The 14,433-nt window shown below is 36.1% G+C and overlaps 1 long non-coding RNA gene across 1 annotated transcript in view; it reads right to left on the reverse strand.

Annotated features, from left to right (window-relative positions):
- Window positions 1-2,226: 2,226 nt before the first annotated feature.
- Window positions 2,227-14,433, reverse strand: part of LOC148774846 (uncharacterized) — a 37,342-nt gene continuing 25,135 nt past the window's right edge. The window contains exons 2-3 of the long non-coding RNA XR_016035274.1: window positions 5,867-5,923; window positions 2,227-2,573 (exon numbers count right to left, since the gene is read on the reverse strand). This is a non-coding gene — a long non-coding RNA (uncharacterized LOC148774846). The remainder of the gene's footprint in view (window positions 2,574-5,866; window positions 5,924-14,433) is intronic.

The following is a 14,433-nucleotide window of genomic DNA, read 5'->3' on the forward strand; positions in this document are numbered from 1 at the left end:
AGCTTCACCTGGTGGTGCTGGGGGGAATCATCAAAGACAGGAACATTCAGGTCCCTCAGTAAGTCTTGGACTTAAACTTGAGAGTCACAGGTAAACTTGCAGCACTGGGTAAACTGTGCCGCTTTGTGGTAATTCCATATTCCAACTGTCAAAACAAGACAGAAGACCAAATCCCGTGATATAAGTAAAGCAATGTCTTTCTAGCCTCCTTGGTCTTTATCAAATTAAACTGAAATAACATTATTTTTACTAATAACCTCAAGGCAATCAACACGCCCATCACATTTTAAGGAATTATACCAATTGTAGTAAAATATTTTTGTGTGGTATTCACCCACAGCAAAATTTATACAAAAAATACTTTGAGGAATTGCTTTTTGTGACTCAACACACAGGTACCTTTATTTATGTAGCATTTACAGTGTTTAAACATGTGAATTTGCCTTTATTCATTTGTTGGGGAAGAAGAAAACTTTCCTTTACCCTTCTAGGTTCTTCTTATTGGTCTAAGAATTAAATTGCCATGAGACAGATTAATAGGAGAAAAACAAATTTAATTTTGTACATATGGGAACCCCCCATACATGAGAGGGTAAAGACTGAAAGGTAAAATGAGGTACAGATGCCATCCTCACCTAAGGACTGGGATAGGAGCTTGGGGCTTCCAAGGATAGGAGGGTTATTTACAAGACAATAAGAGGATAAGCAGAAGTCTGATAATTAGATCTTTGCCCTTCCATATAGTTAAAGCCACTTAGATAAAATTTACCTCTGGCAAAAACTCTTTTCTAGGAAAAATTCCTAATTCAAATTCTTATAGGTAGTTAAAGGAAAGGCAGTAGTTTCTCTTGAACCTACAGAGACTCAACTGCCACCAGCTCAAAACAATCTCCAAACAAAAGTGACACCTTCTGAGGAGACTCATTCTGAACCCCTACACATTCCAAAAATTATTTTTGAGAACATATTGTGTGTGTAGCTTCTCACTAGATTCTAATTTCAAAGTAGTAGATGTAACCCCTGACCTAAAAGAACATATAATCTTTATAATCACAAAGAAAGACAAAATGCACATCTGCAACCCAATGAACAGTTCAATGAAGCATACATTTAGAACCTGACTGGATAAGAGAAAAGTAATAGAAACACGGAGACAAATATAGGTTGTAGTAGTCAGAAAATGCCTCCTAAGACTTGAGCTGCACAAGAAAGGAAAATATATATGTTGAATATAACTACCTTGGATAGTTTATTCTGGATGTTTGTTTTGTCTACTTTAATTTCAAGATTTTTGAGAACAGAAAATAATCACATTAATTAGTCAACATTTATTATACTATAATAAATGTATACTATATGTATAATATATGTGGTGGTGGTTTAGTCACTAAGTCATATCTGACTCTTGCAACCCTATGGACTGTAGCCTGCCAGGCTCCTCTGTCTATGGGATTCTTCAAGCAAGAATTCTGGAGTGAGTTGTCATTTCCTTCTCCAATAATATATGTATCCCCTCCAAAATATCTTAGAGTGTTCCTCTTACCTGGGTATACATTAAATGTTTATTAAGTATTAATCAATTAATAATACAAACATTTCTTGTGTAACCACCATTTGCTTTTCTGTGCTGATTTTAGAACTACAAAAATTAGACACTTTCCTTGCCCACAGGTAACTCACTATCTAGTGGGAAAGAGAACTGTGAACAGCATGCAAGAAAACTGTGAAAGTGCTATAACAGAAACATAGGAGCACAGAGTAGGGAGCCTCGAGTTCTGACAGTGGGAACTGAAAGAGTTGAGAGTGCCAGCAAAGTTCACAGACATTATCAATACAATTGAAAGACATGTAGGAGCAGAAAAGGAGAGGCTACAAGGGTGATTATGAATGGAGAAAACTGCCTGAATGAGAGCACAGAGCAGTGTGAAAGCTGAAAGGAGATGAGAGATGAGATGTGAGAGGAATGTAAGGTGCATGGTGGGTGGTAGGGGGATACAGGGAGAGAAATGATGCTGATAGAAGTGGGTGCAGGTCCTGGGGGCTAACATTAGAGCTTATGCTGAAGCCATCAGAAACCAGTGGTACGTTCTAAGCAGAGAATTTACTGACAAGGTTTTTGTTTTAGAAGAATCACTCTGAAGAATATATAGAAGAACAAAAATACTTTTAAGAAATCTGAAGCCTTATTCAGAATTCATTTTTCTATTCCAGTTTCCCCTAACTACACTGGTAAGTCTGTTTTCAAAGTTACAGTCTTTATTTCAAATGATTTTGTGAAATGTCTGTAAGAGAAAAGGATCTTAAAGAATAGAATTGAACTCAATTCAGTAACGGGACTCTTTATTCCCTCTCCACAACATAATACTTCCTGAATCTCCTAGTGTTAGATACACTCAGTTCAGTTCAGTTCAGTTCAGTCGCTCAGTCCTGTCCAACTCTCTTCGACCCCATGAATCACAGCACGCCAGGCCTCCCTGTCCATCACCAACTCCTGGAGTTCACGCAAACTCATGTCCTCACGCCTTCTCAATTATTCAGTCCTCATTATGTAAAGAAAATTAGCCACAGTGATTCTGATGGAAGGAAAGAAAGCAAAATTTTGAGCCAGGCATAAATTAATGTAAGCATTGAATGCTATAGGTTTAAATAACCATTTAGAAAACTATCCCGTCATAAAAGAAAAAGGAATTTAACTGCACAAAAGTTTAAAACTCCATATATTCAGTGATAGTATTGTTCTTCTGCTCCTAAATACTCTCAAGCTATGTCTATCTCTGTGCTACTTTTGCTTAAAAAAAAAGAGAAAAAAAATTTAAATGTACTATGTTGAAGTTTCTTTTTTTCTTTTCTTATAAACAATGTTCTTTGTAATATCCCAAAATGGTCAAAGGCATTCTGGCAACTTGGAAATTTCAGTAAAATACATCTTTAGTAAAAATTCAAAATTTCAAAATAATCATAATTTTTTAGGAAATTTTAGTTGTTTTGTTACATGGTTTACAAATATCAAATGCCAACAAGAAAATTTATGGAACAAAATAAAATGAATATTTTTGTGAACAAGAAGCACATATTTTTTATTCTAGGATTCAAATATTCTCCAGTATGAAACTTTTGAAGTGAGATATCTATTTTGTTAAACCCACTTTGTATATACAGAAAAACTTAAATGCGAAAACAACAACACAACACCATATACTACAGTTTGAGGTACCCTTATGCTCAACTGCTGATGTAATTATGATGTAACTCCCTTCCTAAAATAGCTTGATGTTTACCAAATTCTCAACTGTTTAAAGTCTTCTTTCTATTGAATTTATGAAATTCCCATTTGATGCCAGCACTACAAAGAACAGAATTTGGACTGATGAGTTTTGTTTTAATCAGATTTCCACAAAGGAATATTATATTACCTGAAGTAACAAGGAGATGTAATTTGGCCAAAAATGCTATGACTCCTGAAAGGCACAACTACATCATTCTAAACTGGAAGAAATAAACTTCTAAAAGTTAATAAAGAGCAAATAACACTTTTAACAGGCGTGTTTTATTGAGCCATATAAACTTCTCTTGTCAGATTTTAAAAAAGAAAAGTCTCTATAGGAAAATCACCAATGATTTTCATGTGACAAGTAATAGGAAACCAAGCTACATTAAAGGTAGGGTGAGGCTGTATCAAATTAGAAAATTTTATTTTTATATTTTCTACTGATATCTATAAGGGTAAAGAGTTATAGAGAATTAAATGCAATTATGCTGAGCCAATGGAATCAATATAAATACACAGTCTGGATAAGCAGGCTGCAAACTCCTTACTGTATCATTGCTTCAATTATAGGGCTTAAAATTTTTGCCCAGCTCTTTTCAGATAAGTACCTCTATTCTCTATCTTGCCTATGTAGACACAGTCCTAAAAGAAAGCCAATAATTTATGTAGGCTTCTACAGCCATTTTCTATCCCTCTGATAAGTACTTTTGAAGTTCTATTTATTCAGATCCAATACTACTACTGAGTTATCATCTTTTTAAGATTTAATTGTAGAAGGGCAAAAAAGTCAAAAAATCAAACTGACATCATTCTCTTTGCAGAGGAATCAGTTTATATTTTATAAAGCACATTAAGTATCAATAAAATAAAATTATCAGCTTTATTTAATAAGATATAAACAAAGCTAATATTTTATATGTGTGCTAAAATAACCAAGGCTACTATTTTTAATTTGGGGAAATATGAATATTTAGCTATTACCAAAATGTTGCTTTGTAGAATAAAATGGTGAGGCTGTTTATAATCTGAATTTATTCATCTGAAATATAAATGTATAAAAGTATATATGTATATTACATACCAGGTAATTTAGTAATCCTGTGTACTATCACATACTTACCAAATTTAAATAAGACTTAATGCATAGCATTTTTACTCCCATCAAGATAAAAAACAGTATTTAATTTTAAGTTTTAATTATACCTTACTTATAAATAAGAAATAGAAAAAATAGGAACTATAAGCTAAAAACTATATTAAGGTCTCCTACTTACATTTCTAGCAATTAAAATAATGATGAAGTAGATACAAATATTATAAGAATAATATAGAATCTGAATTTGGAAAAGAAAACAGTTACAAGATCCTCATTGAGCTGTACAAAATTATAACACTATGAAGCTTGTCCTACAGTAGAACAAGGTGATCTCTGAAATTACAAGGCAGTGAATTCAAAACCATAAAAAGGAAATATTACTTCATAACCTTTAGTTAACCTATGGCTATAGTTCCACAGGAGGTCATAAAATCAAATTCTGTGGTTGGATTTAAAAGCTAGATAATTTTATAGCCACTCATAACATCAGGGTTCAAGCTCATTGCCTTCAACCGCTGGAATAGAAATCTTTGATCATTCACATTGGTAGACACTAGGTATAAAGGTAGGGACTACTATGATTTATTCCAAAATTAAATACTATTTTTTGGAGTCAAATGACACTGTTTACCACCTTGGTCTCCTTTCTAACATGTGTAGAGTGGTGAAGAACAATATCAGCTGCAGGAAGTTGCCCTCATACGTCAGAATTCATCCTTCTCTTATGGAGTCTTCCTACCAATTTACAGACCCACATGCACAGTAACCCTACATTTGATAAAACATGGGCATCAGATGGATGCTAGTGTTCTCATTACCAGGCTACTTCATCTTGAGCAATATTTCTGGGCTGAAGCTTCACTTTCCTGGAATGCCTACTCTGCTACACAGTGCTTTAGCACCTTCCTGTATCTATCATTTGCTCCAAAACTACATTTTACAATGTCTTATCTGTATAAACATTTAAGTTGCTTTTTAAAATGCACTGTCCTTTCATCATTATACATTATACGTGCTTTTAAACTGTTTCCTGCTCTGTGCCTTTGCTCCTTCCGCCTCTATCATAGGAAAGCCATTCTCTGCCCCTCCCACGTCAACTGTCCCTCTTAATTCCAGCTTCTTCTTGAAGTGATTATTCCTGTTCTCCTCAGATTAAAGTGACACTCCAAACCTACACTCCCTCTATGTCCAAAATATTGCACCTGTATTTCTAGTATTTATCCATTTTTACCTTATTTTAAATGATGCATAAATGAATCTTGCTCAACTCCCCTGTAGAATGTGAAAATTTTATAAGCAGTTGCTGAACTTAAGTCATCCCTTGTGTGTTTCTCAGCACTTTGTTTAGTGTCTTCAATGTGCCAACTGCTCAGTAAGCATTTGTGGCACAAAAGAATACTTATATGAACGAGGGTTGTTATTTATTGGACAGTAATGCACATGAAGAATTACTTTGCCACATATCTATTTTTTATATACCAATATCTTTATATAATTCTTACCTCTCCTCTTCCAGTAGCAGTTACTTTCCTTCTTGGTTGCTTTTGAAAATTTCAGTCCTTTAAAATAATAAAAAGAAAATTAATCTCTATAAAAATACAAAAGAAATACAGTTTTTAGATCTCGTATGTACATGAAAAGAAATGCTTCAGTAAAAATAAAAAAGAGTGCTAAGACTGTCATTATTTTAAACACAGTGTTGTGGTTGTTTCTGGGTAGAGTTGAATAAAACACCAAAAATATCATTTTGTTAACCTGCTTCTTCCATCTAGTGGTAAAAAGCAGTAAGAAACAATGTTCTAGAAAACACTGTGATAAAATGGTTCTAAATGCTGTTTCAGGAATTACCTGATGGTGAGAGTCCAACATCCAAGGCTTAAGTTATGAGTATACAATAATTATTTTAAAATAATTCTAGCAAATTGGTAGGGTTCAGCTCAGATAACTGCCAAAGTTATGTAAGTTTATAAGTGTATTTGCAAATTTTAACAAAGACTTCTGATACATATATAAAAGTAGATATCACCCTGCATTAAATTGGAATGGATTTGATTTTGGATAAACAGTTTTATGTCTAGACCAACCTGTTGGATAACTATTTAGAATTCCATTATTTCCTCAGCTATTGGCATAGTGATACTGTGCTATTACTATTAGTTTCAAGCGGTATAATTGAGAGCCACTGAAAGTGACCTATCCCATTGGAATTACCAGTTAAAATACTTTTGCAATAACAGTCAGTGAAATACATTATGACTTGAGGTATGAGGTCAAACTGAAGGAGGAAAAGAGGTAAAGTTTAAAGGAGTTACAATCAGCTGCTCTTCATTAGCATTCAAAGGCAATAATGAAAAAGTAACATGCAATGTACAGCATAATTGTGTACTCTCTGCACTCTCAAAGGCCACCAGCTAATACCTAATATATGAGGTTTGCCTGCCCTTCTACCACTTTCTGTTTGCCTCACTGCAAATGTAATTAATGTTCTAGATGTATTAGAAGTTAAATGTGGGTTATGCAGAAATGGATAAAACGTTCTCCAAGACAGCAAGTTTCTCCCATTCCCTTGTTCAAGTGAGTCAGTTAGCAATGTTTAATAGTAATATAAATTAAGGGTTGTCAATATATTAAGCTGAAAATATATTAAAACTACATAAAGGAAAATAAATGTATTAGTGAATGCCATGATAACCTGAAATTCAGTATTTTGTATTAAAAGAAGACTTTTTGTTTCCTAATTTTCAAGAACTGAAAAACCCTGCCATAACCCTCTCAACCCCTAAAGCAAATTTTAGTATAGAAGGATTGGCTGTTGGTTTTTTCTCCTCTCCCTAGCCATCCTCCCTGCTCAAAGGAAAGCAGGTTAAGGTTTTCTGTTCTGCTACATATGGGAGAGAAGAAGGAGAAATAGAGCAATGACGTAACAGACAGGGTAAAGTAAAGAAGATGGGATCATAGTGAAAGTCATGTGGGCAAACAAGGCAGAAGATGGTTCCCATTTCCCCAAAATTCCTGTGACCAGTCTCTCTGGACTGGACCAAGGAAAGGGTGCCAATTAACTGGCAGATTACTGGAGCCATTGCCATTGTTTAGATATCGTCAAAGCCACAAGACACAAAGCCTCACCCCCAATAATTAAATTAATACAAACAGCGTTGCTATCTGGTGACACAGTATGGGGATGGAATTCAGTGGCCCAGCAGGACTGCTGGCACTGGTGGTGGAACCTAGTCTGGTACTTGTCAATTCATTTACTTCATAATCATGAGCTCCCACATTATAAGCAATTGAAATGTGTCAGTCTCTCTGATGGTGTTATAATATAGTTCAGCTAAAACTAGAGACCTTGGTATTTAAAATTTTCATTCACAATGAACAAGTTCAGCTTTTGAGAAGTGAATTTCAGAAAACTATATACATAGTCACTGGCATTAATATTTTATTTAATATGTTTGTCAATCAGTTATTTGACCTTGCTCAAATTATATAACTTCTTTGAGCTTCAGTTTCCTCATCCACAAAATAGGGATAATGATAATATCCCTCTGATAAGATTTTTATGAGGAACTAAGTAAGAGCACACTTATAAAGTACTTGGCAAATAGTAGTTATTCAATAGATATGAATAGATTATTACTTACAGGATGCTTAACATATACTAAGAATTTTTGTACATTATCCAATAACAGATAAAGCATCTAACACTATTTATATGTATTTGTAAAATAAAATTGACAGTGCTCCCTTTGGTGCAAATATTTCCTTATCTCATGTGTTAGTTGCTCAGTCGTGTCCGACTCTTTGTGACCCCATTGACTGAAGCCTGCCAGCCTCCTCTGTCCATGGGATGCTCCAGGCAAGAATACTGAAGTGGGTTGCCATTTCTTTCTCCAAGGTTCCTTATCATACCTCATCTTTGTAAATAGGCATGGGGATTTTTTTAAACAATTTTCAAGGCTGTCTCCAAGTCTTTGGGTAGCCAATAAACAATTACAATTAAAATTATGTCAATATTTGTGTCTTACATTCTGATGTTGCTTAGAAAATCTTAGAAGAAAAGCTTGAGATTAATGCAAGGAAATTTAAAAACACAAAACTTTAAACAAAGAAAAGGCAGATGAATAATTTAAAAAATCTGTTACAGAAAAAAAAGTAGAAGATAAAATGATCATTTAAAAACTTTTAATCTTTGAATAATAGAAACTCATGAATTTCTAGAAGTCTTGCATCCTATGTTTATATAAAGCCAGGAGCCCAGAGAATGAAAAAAAATCACTCCAAAGCACCCCATTAAATTTTCTGTCCTATGTGAATATGAGTTGGAGTGAGGCTGTGATATGGCAAAAAAATTTTTATGAAAATATATTTAGAGAACAGAGACATGTTTTCATATTTGGACAGAATACACTCAATACTGAATGCCTATTCAAGACTGAAACTTGATTCTTTGTAATTAAGAAGGAAGAAAAAAGATGGAATTGTCATAATTTGCATGCAAATGCAAATGATGTCCATTCACTCTTATTTACTCTTCTGAAGCCAACCTGTAATTACCTTTAACATGTAAAATATTTCTGAAAGACTCCAAGATCACAACAAAAATATGAGATAACTAAAATACTTCAGGCTTTTAGGTGAAAGTTCTTTTTTTGCCTGTCATATACTTGCTTTTTCTTTCTGAGTCTACACTTGGTCTTAAATAAAATCAAAATTAATAGATATGCTCCAGTTTTGACTCAAACTACTGGACTTTTTCTTTTTTTTTTTTTTTGGCTGCATTGGGTCTTCGTTGCTTTGTGTGGGCTTTCTCTAGTTGCAGTGGACGGGAGCTGCTCTTTGTTGCCATGTATGAGGAGGGCTTCATTGAGGTGGGCTTCTCTTGTTGCAGAACACAGGCTCTAGGCATGCAGGCTTCAACAGCTGCAGCATGTGGGCTCAGCAGTTGCAGTTCTTGGGCCCTAGAGCGCAGGCCCAGTAGATGTGGCGCATGGGCTTAGTTGCTCTGTGTGCAGCATGTAGAATCCTCCTGAACCAGGGATCAAACCTGTGTCCCCTGCACTGGCAGGCAGATTCTTATCCACTATGCCACCAGGGAAGTCCCAAATTACTGGACTTTAATGTAGTTTGTTTTTTTTTAACAGAACATCAAATCTCTCTGATTTACCCATATAAATCTCTATGTATCACGTACACAAGGTCTGATGTTGAACATTCTTTAACAGTTCTAAATTGTTGTGACAACTATTCACTAACAAAAGGATCTCTGGCATCCAGCTTTCTTTCTTATTTTTTGAAATAAAATTCTTTTAGAATTTCCTACAGGAGCTCCTGAAAAAAATTTATCTTAGCTTCCGTTCCGTCGCTCAGTCGTGTCCGACTCTTTGCGACCCCGTGGACTGTAGCCTACCAGGCTTCTCTGTCCATGGGATTCTCCAGGCAAGGATACTGGAGTGGGTTACCATTTCTTTCTCCAGGGGATCTTCCCGACCCAGGGATCGAACCCGGGTCTCGCAACCATTTAAATGTAATCCTTTCACAATAAAACTTTATTTCAAACTTTAATCATTAGAAATATTTACCAGTATAACCAATAGATTCCATTTCTCTGTAAAATCTATTTGAAATTTTACTGCACTGATTTTTATTATAAACACACAGCAAGAAAAAAGAAAAAAAAAAACTACTCAAGCAAAGTTTTCATTGGACAGCAAGAACTATGACCCTCCCTAACAAATAGCCAGATGGCACTAATGGTAAAGAATCCAACTGCCAATGTAGGAGATGAAAGCAACACGGGTTCAATCCCTGGGTCAGGAAGATGCCCTCAAGAAGGAAATGGCAACCTTCTCCAGTATTCTTGCCTGGAAAATTCCAAGGACAGAGGAGCCTAGCGGGCTCTAGCCTAAGGGGCCTCAAAGAGTCGGAGATGACAGAGTCACTGAGAACACACACATCGAAGAGTCACATCCCTGCAGGATTAGAAAGTGAAAAAAAGGAGTCAAACACCTTTGGTAAAAGGCAGCATGCAGGGCCTCCACAGCAGGCTACAATAAAAGTTAGGAACAGGATGAACTTCACTTTTAAAAACTTTAAAAGAGAAATATATTTTGATTATTTATAAGTTAATATATCTTATCAAGGTTCAGGCATTAAGTTTCATTATTTACTAGAAAATTTATGAGTAATGTTTACTGTCCTTGGTTGTGTTTGTTTATTGGGGACAGATCAGTGCAGCAAATATATGGTCAGAACAAGGTGACAAGACCAATATCATATAGCCTAACTTGGAGAGGGCCGCATATAGTCAATACAAACAACGCTCACTTTTTTAAGGTGGTGTACTCTTTTGAAATATTATGAGAATGTTGTTACTGGAAAGAAAAGGAAACCCTGTTCATCTTTTCAATATTTGCATAAGTTTAAAGGAAGCATTTTCAGCAACAATTAATTTACAATCATACTTAAGCCTTAATATGACCTTTACTATATCTCCTGCACTAAAACTGGGACTATATTTTCATTAATTAAATTATTTTCATTTATTCAAAATTACTTCTAGGGCCTACTGAAACAAAATATTTATGCCGTAGTGAGGAAAATGCAAATTAAGCGTAAATTATGTCCCAAAGAAGCTCACAGTTTTGTTGGCAGGTAACTGAATATATGGGCTTCCCTGATGGCTCAGGCGGTAAAGAATCCGACTGCAATATGGGAGACCTGGGTTCAATCCCCGGCTTGGGAAGATCCCTCGGTTGGGACATGGCAACCCACTCCAGTTATTTTTGCCTGGAGAATTCCCATGGACAGAGGAGCCTGGCAGGCTACAGTTCATGGGGTGGCAAAGAGTTGGACAAGACTGAGCGACTAAGCACAACAACTGACATATATAAGACATATATATATATTTGCACATGTAACACAAAATGCAAAAATGACAAAGTGCAATAAGAAAGGCATGCAGAAACAAAGTTTTGTAAAATTTTGGAAAGGCGTTTACTAGCCACAGAACAATGAAAGTTGGATGGATGTGGGCATGTTCTAAGAGGAACTCTTTCAATCATTCCTTCACTCATGTCTGGGACAATTACTCTATTGGTGTATTAATTTAGATTTGTCCACTCTGTGAGAGAAAATTTTTTTTAATGTGGTAGTTTCCTTCCTCATCAACCAGAATATAGCCAGGCTATGTGGTATAGTTCTGAACTTATTTATTCTTGCATTGTAGGGCCTAAAGTAGAAGTTCCCAAGAACCACTTGCATTGTGGTGTGTGCATACGTGTGTGAGCATGTGTAAAGATAGATAAGACTAGGCTCTGAAACACTTAAGTGGCCTATTTGTGGAAAGAGGGAGTGATCAGAAAGTTTTCTGAATGAGAACTATAGACAAAGGTTTAGAAATTGGAGGATCTTCTATGGAGGTGGAAACCCATGCCACTACTTTGCAGAGCTCCTGGGATGTGACAGAGCCTTTGACTGGGTGGGACAGAACTTGAGGAGGCTGACCACAGAGAAAAAAAAGACTTCTGTGTCCAAGCTTGGATAGGAAGCAGCTGAGTCATGAGTTTAAGGGAACACTGTGGTTTGTACTATCAAAATACTAATGGTAGCCTATGTAGATGAAAGAATAGAAGAAACTTCCATAAATATTTTACACTAAGCAAGACTCCTAGAACTCTTGAAACACCTAGGAAAGACGAGAAAACCATTGAAACATGATAATATTCTGTCAGCCAGGTAGGTATGGTCTGGGAATAGATATTTGTTTTAACTGAATAAAGAAATGCAACACTTCTTTACCCATATTGTAAAAGCAAAATTCCTATCTGCTACATATTCAAATAACAAAAATGTGTCTAGTTTCTACTGTATCAGGCGTGATTCTGGGGAACATCTCACTTGGAGCTTATATTAGCATAAGGAGGATAAATATACAATAAAAAATATTTAATATGCCATGCAAGGATCAGTTCAGTTCAGTTGCTCAGTCATGTCCAACTCTTTGTGACCCCATGGACTGAGGCACGCCAGGCATACCTGCCCATCACCAACTCCCAGAGCTTGCTCAAACTCATGTCCATTGAGTCAGTGATGCCATTCAACCATCTCATCCTCTGTCATCCCCTTCTCCTCCTGCCTTCAATCTTACCCAGCATTAGGGTCTTTTCCAGTGAGTCAGTTCTTCACATCAGGAGGCCAAAGTATTGGACTTTCAGTTTCAGCATCAGTCGTTCCAATGAATATTCAGGACTGATTTCATTTAGGATTGACTGGTTTGATCTCCCCTCCAAGAGACTCTCAAGAATCTTCTCCAACACCATAGTTCAAAAACATCAATTCTTTAGTGCTCAGCTTTCTTTATAGTCCAACTCTCACATCCATACATGACTACTAGAAAAACTATTACTTTGACTAGACAGACCTTTGTCAGCAAAGTAATGTCTCTGCTTTTAAATATGGGCAAAGGCTAACAGAGTTTTGCCAAGAAAATGCACTGGTCGTAGCAAACAATACAATACAGGAGAAGAGTCTACACATGGACATCACCAAATGGTCAATACTGAAATCAGATTGATTATATTCTTCCCAGCCAAAGATGGAGAAGCTCTATACAGTCAGCAAAAACAAGATCGCGAGCTGACTGTGGCTCAGATCATGAACTCCTTATTGCCAAATTCAGACTGAAATTGAAGAAAGTAGGGAAAACCACTAGACCATTCAGGTATGACCTAAATCAAATCGCTTAGATTACACAGTGGAAGTGACAAATAGATTCAAGGGATTAGATCTGATAGACAAACTACCTGAAGAACTATGGATGGAGGTTCATGACATTGTACAGGAGGCAGGGATCAAGACCATCCCCAAGAAAAACAAATGAAAAAAGGCAAAATGGTTGTCTGAGGAGGCTTTCAAATAGCTGAGAAAAGAAGAGAAGCTAAAGGCAAAGGAGAAAAGGAAAGATAAACCCATCTGAATGCAGAGTTCAAAGAATAGCAAGGAGAGATAAGAAAGCCTTCCTCAGTGATCAACGCATACAGAGGAAAACAATAGAATGGGAAAGACTAGAGATCTCTTCAAGAAAATCAGAGATACCAAGGGAACACCTAATGCAAAGATGGGCTCAATAAAGGACAGAAATGGTATGGACTTAACAGAAGCAGAAGATATTAAGAAGAGGTGGCAAGAATACACAGAAGAACTGTACAGAAAAGATCTTCACGACCAAGATAGTCACGATAACGTGATCACTGACCTAGAGCCAGACATCTTGGAATGTGAAGTCAAGTGGGCCTTAGAAAGCATCACTACTAACAAAGCTAGTGGTGGTGATGGAATTCCAGTTGAGCTATTTCAAGTCTTGAAAGATGATGCTGTGAAAGTGCTGCACTCAATATGCCAGCAGATTTGGAAAACTCAGCAGTGGCTACAGGACTGGAAGAGGTCAGCCTTCATTGAAATCCCAAAGAAAGGCAATACCAAAAATACATCAGAGTAAGTAAAACAAAGAATAAACAAGAGGGGACTTGCTACATTATATGACATAATAAGAAAAAGCCTATGTGTAAGCCCAAGTAACATTTAAGCAAAGATTTAAATTCAAATGAGGAAATCAGTCCCACATATATCTACAGAATGTGTGTTCTAGACAGTGTTAACAACAAAAACAAAGTCTGTACATCAAGACAGTGCTAACTATATTTGGGGAACAGTGGAACTAATGAAGCTTAAATGGAGAATATGAGAACACTAGTCACATAGGAGATCTGAGAGATAAATGATAGAGACCAATAACTGAAATGGCAAACTGCTGCTGTTGCTGAGCAGAGGGATGGCACGACCTCACGTTATGAAACAGTCTCTGATGGTAGTTCTGCTTCTATCTATGAAGAGGTAATTGCTATGGGACTTGTATGTGGGATTTGCTATGGGTCCTGCCATGAACAAGTAGAAAAACTGAATAAATTATATGAAACCACCACTGTCAGAAAATAGACAACAACCAGTATAAGAAAAGGGAAACAAATTGAGCCCATAATTACTCTGGGTGTTGGCCCAGAAGCATTTACAG

The sequence above is a fragment of the Moschus berezovskii genome, chromosome 19, assembly GCF_049115385.1.
Source record: "Moschus berezovskii isolate FMDL1 chromosome 19, NW_MosBer_1.0, whole genome shotgun sequence".
Taxonomy (NCBI): domain Eukaryota; kingdom Metazoa; phylum Chordata; class Mammalia; order Artiodactyla; family Moschidae; genus Moschus; species Moschus berezovskii.